The 12504-nt window shown below is 37.2% G+C and overlaps 1 long non-coding RNA gene across 1 annotated transcript; it reads left to right on the forward strand.

Annotated features, from left to right (window-relative positions):
- Nucleotides 1-23: 23 nt before the first annotated feature.
- LOC308506641 lies at nucleotides 24-11767 on the forward strand. The gene is made up of 3 exons (XR_013994743.1): nucleotides 24-123; nucleotides 6677-6835; nucleotides 7927-11767. It is a non-coding gene; the product is annotated as an uncharacterized lncRNA (long non-coding RNA).
- The last annotated feature ends 737 nt before the right edge of the window (nucleotides 11768-12504 follow it).

Below are 12504 nucleotides of genomic sequence, written 5' to 3' on the forward strand. Positions count from 1 at the left end.
GCGCCCCGGCCCGGCCCCCGGACGTGACGAAAGGGCTGCCCGGACCCAGGCTCCCCGCTCTCGCGGCCCGGGTCCAGTGCTGGGCTCAGGTGTGTGGGCGAGGCCAGCAGCAGGCGGGGACAGGTACGAGCTTCTCGCAAGTGGTTTTTGCGTTCTGCCCCCGCCCCCCTTTTCAGAGGTAGGATTAAGTCGCGGCTGTGTGTCTGCGTGTCCGTGGAGTCTGCAGCTTCTGGCCGACTCCTCTGTTTCTAGCTCCTGTTGCAGGTCTGTTTCTGCCCCTCCGCTTCCTTTGGTGTCCCCACTCCCCAACACACAAACGCAACCATCTCAAGAGTGGCTGAAGGTTAATTCCGAGGTCTCCACTTTTGGTTCAATTAGATTGTCAAAGCCTTAGTCTCGATGCATAATGCAGCTCTCTTCTTTAGCAAACGACTGAGTTGGGGAATCTTGATCACTCCCTGTAAGTGATTTTGAAAGGGATTACAATTTCCCTGTGCCTGGTCCAGTTTGGACCAGTGTTTCTGGGAGAATAGACAAGATACTCTGTTTTGCCGTGCTAAATGGAACAGGTTAGGGTGGAAAAATACTTTATGGAAGGTTGTTTACTACTGTTAACTGCCAAACTCCTGCAATCAAAAACACTCTAGAAGTAGCAAGACTTAGGTAAGATGAGGAACGATAAATAGGAGTTAGAAGGAATGAAAAAGTACCTAGAGCAGGGGTTTGACTTGGGAAGCTGAAATGAAGTGCCAAATGTCACTTTGTTCAAAAGCAGTCAGTAGACATCTTGAGTGTTAAAAACATGTATAGTGTGCAATAATTTTCCTGTACACATCATTCAACACACAGGAGTTACTGGTGTTTATTTTTCCTTTTTAAGTTATTTTTTTTTAGTTACAGTTGATAGTCGATACTATTTTCTATTAGTTTCAGGTATACAGCATAGTGGTTAGACATTTATATAATTTATGCAGTGATCCCTCCATTAGTCTAGTACCCAGCTGGCATTATACATAGTTGTTGCAATATTATTGACTATATTCTCTATGCTGTACTTTACACCCCTGTGACTATTTTGTAACTATCAATTTGTATTTCTTAATCCCTTCACTTTTTTCACCCAGCTGCCCAAACTCCCTCCCTTCTGGCTACCATCAATTTGTTCTCTGTATCTATGAGTCTGTTTCTGTTTTCTTTGTTGGGGTTTATTTTATCCTTTAGATTTCACATATATGTGAGATCATATGGTATTTGTCTTTCTCAGTCTGGCTTATTTCACTTAGCACAATACCCTCTAGGTCCATCTTTGTTGTCGCAAATGGTAAGATTTCATTCTTTTTTATAGCTGAGTAATATTCCGTTGTATATATGTACCACATCTTCTTTATCCAACCGTCTGTTGACAGACACTTGGGTTGCTTACATATCTTGGCTATTGTAAATAGTGCTGCAATGAACATAGAGGTGCATATATCTTTCGAATTAGTGTTTTGGAGTTCTTTGAATAAATACCCAGAAGTGGAATTGCTGAGTCACAAAGTAGTCCTATTTTCAATTTTTTGTGGAACCTCCAAACTATTTTCTATAGTGGGTGCACCAGTTTGCAATCCCACCAACGGTGCATGAGGAATTAAAAAAAAAAAAAAATTTATAAATTTTTTTTAAAATTTAAAAGTAAAAACATCTAAATGAGATTAGTATGACTAGGTATATATTATATATATAATACATATAAAAGACCATATATAGAGAGCATATATATATATATATATATACATACATATGTGTATATATATGGTCTTTTAGGTTCAATATATGGTCTTTTAGGTTCAATAGACATTCCTTATTAAATAATGATTATTCAGCACCACAAATAGAGTCTTTCCTTAGGGATATTTATGATCTATAAAACCAGCAGTAGAATTTTATATTATAAATAAGCCAACCACAAAAATTAGCTATTTAAAGATTTAAAAAAATCTTACTTTCGTTCTTGTGACTGAACATTGCTTTATGACACTAAACGGAAGTTTGAAATACATTTACCTGTTTGTTATAGTGATAAAACATCACTACCATTCGTGGGACACTTGTGTGTCCCAGGCTCTGCCCTAAGCTCTGTACTTGCATGGTCTAATTTAACCCCCATAAACCCTTTGAAGTTCATATTATTTCCAATTGTATGGATGTGGAAATAAAAGCTCAGGTTCAGTAACTTGTTCAGGTTAAGTAACTTGGCAAAGCTGGGATTCAGATTCTGGATGGTTATGTAACAAAGCTCATGCAAGCTCTTAAGATATGTAAAAATACAAAAATATGACCATACCTATTTTTATTCACCTGCAAGTCGTCTGATTAAAATTAGGCCTGGAAATTTATATTTATATGCCACTAAAGTTTGTGAAGACAATATAAGAAATAGAAATCTAGAGGACACTTTGTGAATTGTTATTTAACTGTGTTCCAAATTTCAAAAGGTCGAAGTGGGAGGAGGAATTGATTTTAAATGCTATGGTGGAATATGGTGAGAAACGATCTCAAGATAACTGTGTAAAGATCATAATTGTAACTCAAACTGTCAGGAAGAGAATGAGCACACAAAGCACTGTTTTGTTCTAAGCATTTTTCAAGAGCAATATTCTATACCTCATCTTAATTCAAGGAGCATAGAGTATTTTTATGCTATAAATTATAACCCTTTAGTGATGAGGAAATCAATTTAGTTTATCATGATCAGTATTTTGAAAAACAGGATACAAAGCATCAGAATATATAGCACAATATAAGTAATATGTATTGTTTTGTCACAATAAGAATTTCTTCCTCTGGGATGTGGTTGGAAAGGTTTGAAAAGCATTGCTTTGGGAATACGCAGGATTTAAGACAGGCACCAGCTATAAAAGAAAGGAAAAAAACGTATTTGGAGTCAGTGGTAATTCATTCATTTCACAGCTATTTCCTAAAGTATTGCGTGCCAAATGTCTGCATAACAACTACCTAAAAGTAGAAGGAGACACTCATGCAACTTTTAAGGTGAGCCTCTTCTCTCTGGGTGGAGTTCATGGTCTAATTGGAAAGAGAAGATGCAGAAAGGAATCAGTTAAATAACAATCCAAGTCAGTATGGGATTAAGTCCTAAAGAGCTATACCGATAATAGTCATTAATTACAAAAAAAAATTGATATGGGCTATAGCAATTGGGGAGAGTTCAGAAGAAAGGAGCTGAATTTAAACTGAATTTGAAATGGGAGGATGAGGGGGAGGGTGCTTGCTTTCCAGCAGGAAGAACTACAGGAATAAATCCTTAAACAGCAAAGGAAGTTCAAGGTGTTTAAGGTACAACTATTAGGTTGGTGCAAAAGTAATTGCGGTTTAAAAGGTTTTAAAAAAATTTGCAAAAACCGCAATTATTTTTGCATCAACCTAATACTACGTAATTTGGAGTAATAAGAGGTGGGGTTGGGAAGTAAGATGAGGCGTAGTACTGGGAGAGTTTCTGGCTAGTCACAGGAGTTTACAGGAAATGGGCAATCCCTGGAATTTTCTGAACAATGAAATGACAGGATGAATTAGAATGTTATCCCACAGACATTCTATGTGATAGGTTGAAGAGATAAGAATGGTCAGGTAGAAATTATTACTAGTGTGAAGCATTGAGTTCAAAAGTGCTGAAATGGCAAACAGCCAGAAGTAAAGCATGTTATAGGAAGTTGTATTCTGGTGATAGACCAGGAAATTGAAACTTAAACCATTCCAAGTGAGGTGACCTTCCAAGAGAGTAAATTTACCAGCATCACATAACAGCCACTGAATTCATGGTAAATATGGTTATTTTTGTTGAGTAAACTTGTTACTATAATTCTGTACTTGATATACTTGTGAGATGTGTTCATTCCCAGGAAAAGCACATCCTGGGTTGGTGTAATAGAGATTCTCAGACAAAACAAAGAGGGATATTTTTCTGCATCAGAACATCTCAGACCATCAATAGAAAAGAAAGCACAGACTGTGAGCTTGTTAAGGTCAAGATTCCTGGCTTATTCATTTTGGTACCGATAGTGTCTAAAGGGGACTTGATAAATATTTGTTAAATGAATTAATAATTTAATGTCAATAACTGAGTAGCTGGGACAAAATATCTAGTTCAGGATTATTGAAGTGATATAATAAAGCAAAGCATACTGAATAATTTCCATAGATTCTAAGCTATACAGTAAGACCGGTGGTCACCATTCTTCGGACTTGGGGCACAACTCTTCAAGGGTCAGTCTGATTGGAGGACACTGAGATGTGCCAATCCATTGCTTTAATTATTTCTATAGCTACAGAGTCGTCAGATGGGCACTAGACTCTGCTGTATCTCATTTTTTAAAGGGTAATTTTCTACTTTCTCGACATCATAAATCTAGTATATTATAAATTAATCCACTTAAAAAGCATTTTTCTTGTAATTAATTATCCTTCCAGAATTTATAGACCAGACTTTAGGCAAAGAAAAAACATACTTCAGGCAAGCTTTCTCCAATACTGACCAGGATTACATATTTTATCGCTTTGTGAAGAAATTCATTAGGAACATATCACATTACATTTTTGCAACTTTTCTTGAAAGTTTTTCAAACAGTTATCAGTGGTGGACTAAGTTATATCAATTTACTTTTAATTTTTCACTATTTACATATACAGAACTGAAACTGAAAACCGTTATGGGACTTAGGATCCACAAAAACAATCTTTTTCTTAAAAAGCCAAATATGTAAAGAATAAGTATGTTCTGCACCTTCCTTCTTTCTTATTTTTAAGTTGCCCTTTCATAACTTGATACTACTTTTGCATGAACTAGATACAGTGTTCTGTCATTTCTCTTGTAAAAAAACAGAACAATGAACTTGTCTACTTTTTGACTTAGCTGTCCTTGTCCTTAGAGAGGAGGAGCTTAAATTGACAAGCAGCCTATGATGGAATTACTGATGGAAAGATTGATGGCCTCAGAGTAGCTGCAGCAAAACCAAAACTGCTATTAATAGTCTCCAATACTTAAAACAACTTTTGGTTTCATGTGCTACACAATAGATCAAATTATTTAGCCATCTAGGGGTGTTTCTTTTGTAACACTGTCTTATGGAGGAAAGGAGGAAGTTTCATTACTTGAGATTAGGTATTTTATGAGTGTGTGTGTGTGTGTGTGTGTGTGTGTGTGTGTTTTCCTGATTAAAATGACTGCATTAGATCTTAGAGATAGCCTTAGTCTTCAAGACAGAAAGTAACGTGTTTGTCAGGGGCTGGGGAGAGGGGGAATGAAGAGTTATTATTTAATGGGTATAGAGTTTGAGTTTTACAAGATGAAAAGAGTTATGGAGATGGATTGTGGTGATGATTGCACATTATGAATATATTTAATACTACTGAACTGTACACTTAAAGTGGTTAAGGTGATAAATTTTATCATTTTACCACCGTGAAAAAAATGGGGGAAAAATGACTACACAGGTAAGTATTTACTAACAGCTGCTTCATAGATTTTGTAGGCTTAACCATCACATCTGAGTTCAATGGCAAAGTCTTGGCATGTGCCCTTTTATCTGACATATATATATCTGATATATATATATATATATATATATATATATATATATATATATAAAACATATATCTGTATATGTATATACAGATATATGTCAGATAAAATATATATATATATGTTAGAATGGATCCAAAATTGTGTTTTGGGGAAAATCCTGGCTTAGCCCACAAATGTTTCCTCAGTTCCCCTCTGTTTCCTTAACTTCGATAAACCAACGTTAACCCTATCCCCAATTCTGCTGACTGCTAATGGAAATGAATATGCCCTAAATTGCCAACACACCTGTCTGGTTTGCAGACATGATCTGTTGGGAGAAGGAGTGTTAATGGAGGATTTCCTGAAGACTATGCACTCTACTTAGGTGATTTAAATTTTATCTTGAGATTAAGAAAAATGGCCGCAAATCTGTCTTTGCATAGTCTTGTTCTGACCCCTCCTGTGATCACTTCTACTGGGCTGCAGTTTAGGATCATATGAACATCTGAAGTCTAGGGGTGGTAGAGAAGCAGCCTCAGGAACCCCATGACTGCTGTTACTGTGGAGGTGCACTGTGGAGGTGCACTTATCTCACTGTGTTCTCGTAATAAGAGCCTGCAGAAATTCATTACCACATATGACTATGCTTTTCTTGTGCAACTAGTTTGCTTTATAATCTTCTGAGCATTTTGAATTGTGTAATTGAATGTGCTTCCTTCTATTGTGTGTTGGTAGTTTGAAAATTCAGAAGCTTACTTACAGCAAGTTCCCAGACTCTGCAGTATACATTTTGTGAAATATTTTTACCCTGACTTCTTATTTGTCTACTCTTAGTTTCCCTTTGGTTGGTTACTCCACTTCCTTAATATCTTATTATACTGTTTATATTTTGTAAGCCATCTTCAACCTATTTTGAATAGAAGGAATAAAGGGAAATAAAAGATAACCATTCATTATTATAAGTCATAAAGACTGGTTTTAAGATGATATAACAATAAACCCCAAATAATCTACTCTGAAGATTATGTGATTTGAAGTCCTTTATCTACAACAATTGCATATGTATTTTCACTACCTTGCAATGACTATAAATGTTCATTGGACATTTCCTTCCAGATTGACTGGAAGGAAACAAAACAATGAATAAAGGCTGAAGCCAGGTATGGCCTATGTGAAAGGAGGAAAACAATGTGAGCAAGAAGAAAACGTGCTGAGTCAAAAAGAAAAATCAAGAACTGTGTTCATTAAGATTGCAGAAGTAGAATGGGTTGGAAGGTAAGTATTGAGAAATATTAGTTCAAAGAAATGGGAAGAAAAGTGGGAAACAGGAAGAAAAGTGGCTGCTTGTACAAGGGGTTAGCGTGAATGTCTGTTTTTGGTAATAGCTTATCCCTATGGAAGGGTGTGGGAGAGTCATGGTAATAACAGCAAAGGGGTATCAGAGAGCAGGTGAGGGTGCAACGGGGCAGAAACCTGGGCAATCCTGGATGGCAGGCAGAAAGCTTGTTGCTTCCTTCGTGTTCGGGTTGCTTGAGAAGAAGGGCTCTGGGGTGAGGAGAAGCCACACTTCTTAGGGAGTCAGGTGAGAGGAAGACCTCAACTGGAGAGCACTGAGATTTGGCAGTAGGTCTACAAGAACCCAGAGCAGGAGACATCCTTGGGTATCCCTAGCACTTAGCCTGGCACATAGTACGTTTTCAAAATTTTTCTGTCATATAAATAAAGCTAGACGAAATTGACCTCTGTATCTGTGTCACTGTGACCGCTGTGGTTAATGTCCCAACGTGACTCTCACAGCAAGATGGCTTTTCCTCATGTATACAGACAGGATCTGATAAGTCTGCCCTTGGAAATGACTCCCTACAGAGGAGAAGAAATAGATGAATGGAACCAGGACTGTGTCACCTGTGGGACAGTTCACATTCTGTATGTACCCTCTGTTTGGGAATTGTTTCTCACATCTTCTGTCTTCTTACTCAGCTAATTCATTTTCATCCATTTAAGTCTCAGCTTATAAATTACCCTTCAGAGAAAGTTAGGTCCCCTTGCGGAGCTAAGTTAAGACATTTATAAACCCTGAGCACATAAAAGATTCTATTGGCCACCCCCCCATATGAATTCAAAAACAAAGTAGAAGTATGAAATTAACATTTGCTTTTTTTTTGACATGACGTGCAACAAAACATAAGTGTATAGGTCCTAAATAAATTCTAGATTGTCTTCTGATTCAAATTCTCTCTCTCTCTCTCTCTCTCTCTCTCTCTCTCTCTCTCTCTCTCTCTCTCTCCCCCTTTCCCTCCCTTCCTCCCTCCCTCCCTTCTCTCCCTCCTTCCCTCCCTCCCTCCCTCCCCTGCTGGTGCCCCAAGCAAGTGCTGAGTCAGCTGTTCTGCACTCTTCCCCATAAAGCATTCCCAGTGTCCTGAACCTCTCCGAGTACTTTGCACACTGGTAATCATGTAATTGTTTGCTACAATCTGTTTAATGTCTGTCTTCTGACACTCTATTCTTCTGTAGGGCAGAGACTCCTTTTGTGACATTCAAGAGCTAAATATTTGTGATTTACCAGCTACTCTGTAAAATATAAACAACTTTTAAGTGAATATAAAATATAAACAATAATTAAGAAATCGGAATATTCTGGAGTGGTAAATTAAACTTTAATGAGTAAAAAGGGGATAAAATAAGACGACGACTTACTAGGTGAAGACAAATGACATAAGAAGCATTCTTCTTCACAATATTGATTTAATCAAAGACTTCACAGACTACTTAATGTTGCTACCCTGGTGAGGTAAATTGCTTCCTCTAGACAATTCCTAGTCAAATATATAATAAGTCTGTCATTACAATGAATTTGTTATTGACAATTTTGTAAGACCCATTCATAAAATCTTATTAAAGTCTGTCCTATTCTGGTCCAGATGCTGGATTGGGGCTCTCCCTTCACCTCATCTCTTCTGCCACCATTCAGTTATTCAACAAGTATTTGTTGAGCATTCAGCAAATGCTAGCCATTACGCTAAATGCCTGGACTAACATTCCCACAGACCTTGCCCTCAAGTTCATAGTTTAAGACCTGAGGCACTCACTGTCTTAGAATTATGTTATTAACAGCAATACAATGTTATGTCTGTTATAAAAATGTTATATGTGAAACTATTCAGAAATGTACTAACTGTACCTAGGTAGGAAATTTCTAGGTACATAGAATAAAGAGGGTCTGTAAAAGATAAAGTTTAGAAATTTCTTAGTTCTGATACCTCCAACTTAAGACCTGCTTGTTCATTGACCAGCTCCTCAATGATTCAACTGAGGCATGGTAACTTTTCTGGATGGGGCACTATTTCTTGCCAGTCATCAGTCAGTGACCTTGCTTGAAGAAACATCCTGTCTGCAGAAAAGGAGCTTGCACCTCTTCCACACAAAGCAGGGGTGATGGTTGTCAGTGTGTGCATGTATATTTATGCATGTATGTGTGTATGCACATGCCCAGAGGAGAAGATATGGGCAGGTGATAAGTGCATGTTTTATTGTGTAGCTCACTGGATTTTTTTCCAGAGGTATTAATGAGTTTAAAATTGTAGGTTCAACCCTCAGAGATGGCTGTTAATCTTCCTCTTTACACAGAGGAAAACTCTGTCCCATGACCATAGCTTGCACTTCTAGTCCCAAAATAGGACAAGAGGGAGCATGTAACTCAGTGGTATCATCAGCATGACCAGAAATTCAGCTCAATCATGTAAAGGTGGATCAATATTATTGTAAATAAAGGGGGAGGTTATTGTTAGATGCATCGTTCCATGACTTTCCACTGTACTGTGGAAAAAACGGAAAAAAATCCCTCACGATCATAATAGAAAAGGTAAACAACTTTTCAAACACACACTACGTATATGTTTTCCTCTGTATTATTTTTCTATATGTTGTTTTTTTTAAGTATAGAAAGATGTAAATATAATTTAACCATGAATATTGTAATGTGTGTGACGTCTAATTCATAGGACTTAGTCCCACTCAGTAATTAATGACAACTTCAGTGAATGTGAGAGCTCCACAAGGTTGCATTAGAATTATGAATGGCATCTTGTTCTTACTTTATTGAGTTGTTTTGCTATGTCAGGCAAGAAAATGCAGCTGTTATTCTGTGTTAATTTAATAGTGTGTTGGGAGAGATGCCAGTTTTTAGGTCGCATCTATCAGTTTTAGCTCCATCTGTTACGTTTTATCAAGTTGCTCTTCAAACTCTGGATAGTTTGTAGTTTCAATATTGTCTCCATTAGATTCCCTCAAACTGATACTCCATTACTAACCCCTCCTCATGCCCTTCTGGTCCTCAGCACTGGGCTGAGTGTGCTGGTCCAGTTCCAGAAATAGCCTATTCTTATTTGAGGGCCAGATCATGGACAGATGAGCCAACATCTCAGAGTCTTAACAATTCTCATTGGGGCTCTTTGCAGAGCATATAGCTGGAATTTGTTTCCGGTTGAAACCTGGAAGCCTTTCTCTTGGATTTCTCTTCTTCCCCAGAATTCCAGTTCCCAGCCTCTCCCTGGCTCTTGGCTCAGAGTCTGAGGAGATGCAGCACTACATCCAACCTGGGAGAATGACAGAAAGTACGCACTACATCTGCATGCTTCAAAGCGGGACATTTGCTGCCGTGGATCATCTGTTTTAACATAACTTGAATGCTTTATTAATTTTAATGTTTTGTTTCTTATCATTATTAATATCCAAGGTGAGCAAATATAGCCTGCTCTTTAATTCCTCTTTATTCACGTGGCTCAAATTCCTATTGATAGACTGACAGTACAAGTATGCTTAATTAAATTAAATTAAATTTGGCTACATCTAGAAAGATGCAGTTTAACTGTGATGCAATAATCACACTATTAAACAGTACACATTTTTGTGACTCAGTTTTTCTTCATAACAAATTTAATTAATAATAAGTGAGGAGATCTCCTCAATATGGTGCTCAGGAATAAAAGACATGTTTTGGAATATGCAGTGCTGGGGGTTCTCAAAGTCTGTGTTGCTTCTTTGTATTTCTCTCTCCAACGGTATCATCTCTGGTGAGAATAGTAGCTCATCAATATCTTGCTCTTACCTATTTTCTCCACATCCCCAACTGGTGCCGGCTTCTTTCTTTGCAAGCAATTGTCTTTATTTCATCATTCAGATAGAGTGAGCCTTTTGAAGGCTAGTGAATCAACAGAAGCCATAAAATTATATACGCACGTTGTATAATTACTAGTGGTGAGCATCTGATTACCTATCAGTACCATTTAAAATTTTTTTCTGTTTAAACAGTTTGTGATGACAGCCTGTCCTCTTAGTATGACTTGAGTGGGGAAAATCCCTGTTAAAGCGATAACAGAACTTGTGGTATAATATCATATTGGTTCATTGGTAATGAAAATTAACTTTGAGCTTACCATCAAAATGTGGAAAAAATAAATTTGAATCAAAATTGAAAGTAAGACCCTCAGTTCTGGCTCTGGGCTTCCGGGGGTGGTTGATACCCTCGGATGCCGCTCCCTCATAACAATGGGGAAGATTGTTATTTTGTGGAGTAAAATAAATAATCTGTTGACCTTTACTGTCATACCTAAAATAAAGCTGCTAGTAAGAAAATACTGTTAATTTTAGTTGTAGATAAGTTCAGAAGAGTTTTCACTTCATCTCACTCACATTTTCCAAACCATTAGACCACTAACTATACCCTGGAGACTTTAAGTCACTGTAAAATGAAATAGCAATTTGGTAATTAATTGCTTTAATACTGAGTTCCAAGACACCATTGAGGCTCAAAACCCACAAACCCCAAATCCATTAAATGTCCTGTTTTGAATGTCTATTTTAAGAAAAGTAAGCAGGGGATTTTAAAATAGCTATTTCATTTTGCATAACCACAGTCTGAGGAACTGTTAAATTGAGCCATCTGGGAAAGCTTTCAGAAGACTTTCAAGATTTGAGCTGATGTATTTCATTAAGGAAAAATCATTACCTGTTTGCTAATTTAGCCAGCAATACTATTTTTTTCTCTAATATAAACTCCCAGAAATGAAAAAATATATACCATTGAATTTTAAGTTATCAGTAACAATGAAAATTGAAGTTGCTTCAAGGATGCCAGAATTCATTTGATCATTTTGTCACTTTATATTGTACTTTCTCTGGATTTACAGTAAATAATTTGTCAGATGCAATTACATTTATGACTTTAATTTCATTTTGCGCTATTTGACAAGCTAGGTGTATTCCCAGATTGTAAGACGTTTTGTAGGAGTCGAAAAAGAAAAACTCTATTTTTTAAAAATTATTCACTAGTTTTTCATATTATTTTCCATAATTTTACAACCTGAGTGCAGTAACCATTTAGTAGCTAGGGAAGCTGTGATATATGCAATATTCGCTTGGCCGTGATTGATCTTTTAATCCACTGAATCCAATTTAATTCACACATCAGACATTATATAATAATAATAGTAACAGCAATAATAAGATCAATAATAATGCCTATTATGCATTAAGCACTTACTAGGAGCCAAACCCTGAACTAAATAACACATTTTCTTATTTAATCCTCACTGTCGTCCTGAAGTTGGCATTATTTTATTCCTGTCATGACACCATTATTATTTATAGTATAAATACCATTTATTGAGCTTAATATACGTTGAGTGCTTTCCCTATATTTCATCCTTTAATCCTCACGTCAGCTCTGCATAATGAGGTTACACGGCCAGAGGGCCAAACTGGTTATTAAAACACTGAAATACTTCCGTGGTGGGCAGTGGACAGCTGCTGCCCTAAATTCCCCAGGTGCCCTCCCCACCCTGTTTCCCTGATTGCCCAGCTCTTCTCCTGCAGACCCATCAGCCTTGTCCTCTAGTCTAGAAACTAAAGAGTTAATAGTGGGCACAACAGTCCTCCAGGACCCC

This window comes from Rhinolophus hipposideros (genome assembly GCF_964194185.1).
Source record: "Rhinolophus hipposideros genome assembly, chromosome: 2".
Lineage (NCBI taxonomy): Eukaryota > Metazoa > Chordata > Mammalia > Chiroptera > Rhinolophidae > Rhinolophus > Rhinolophus hipposideros.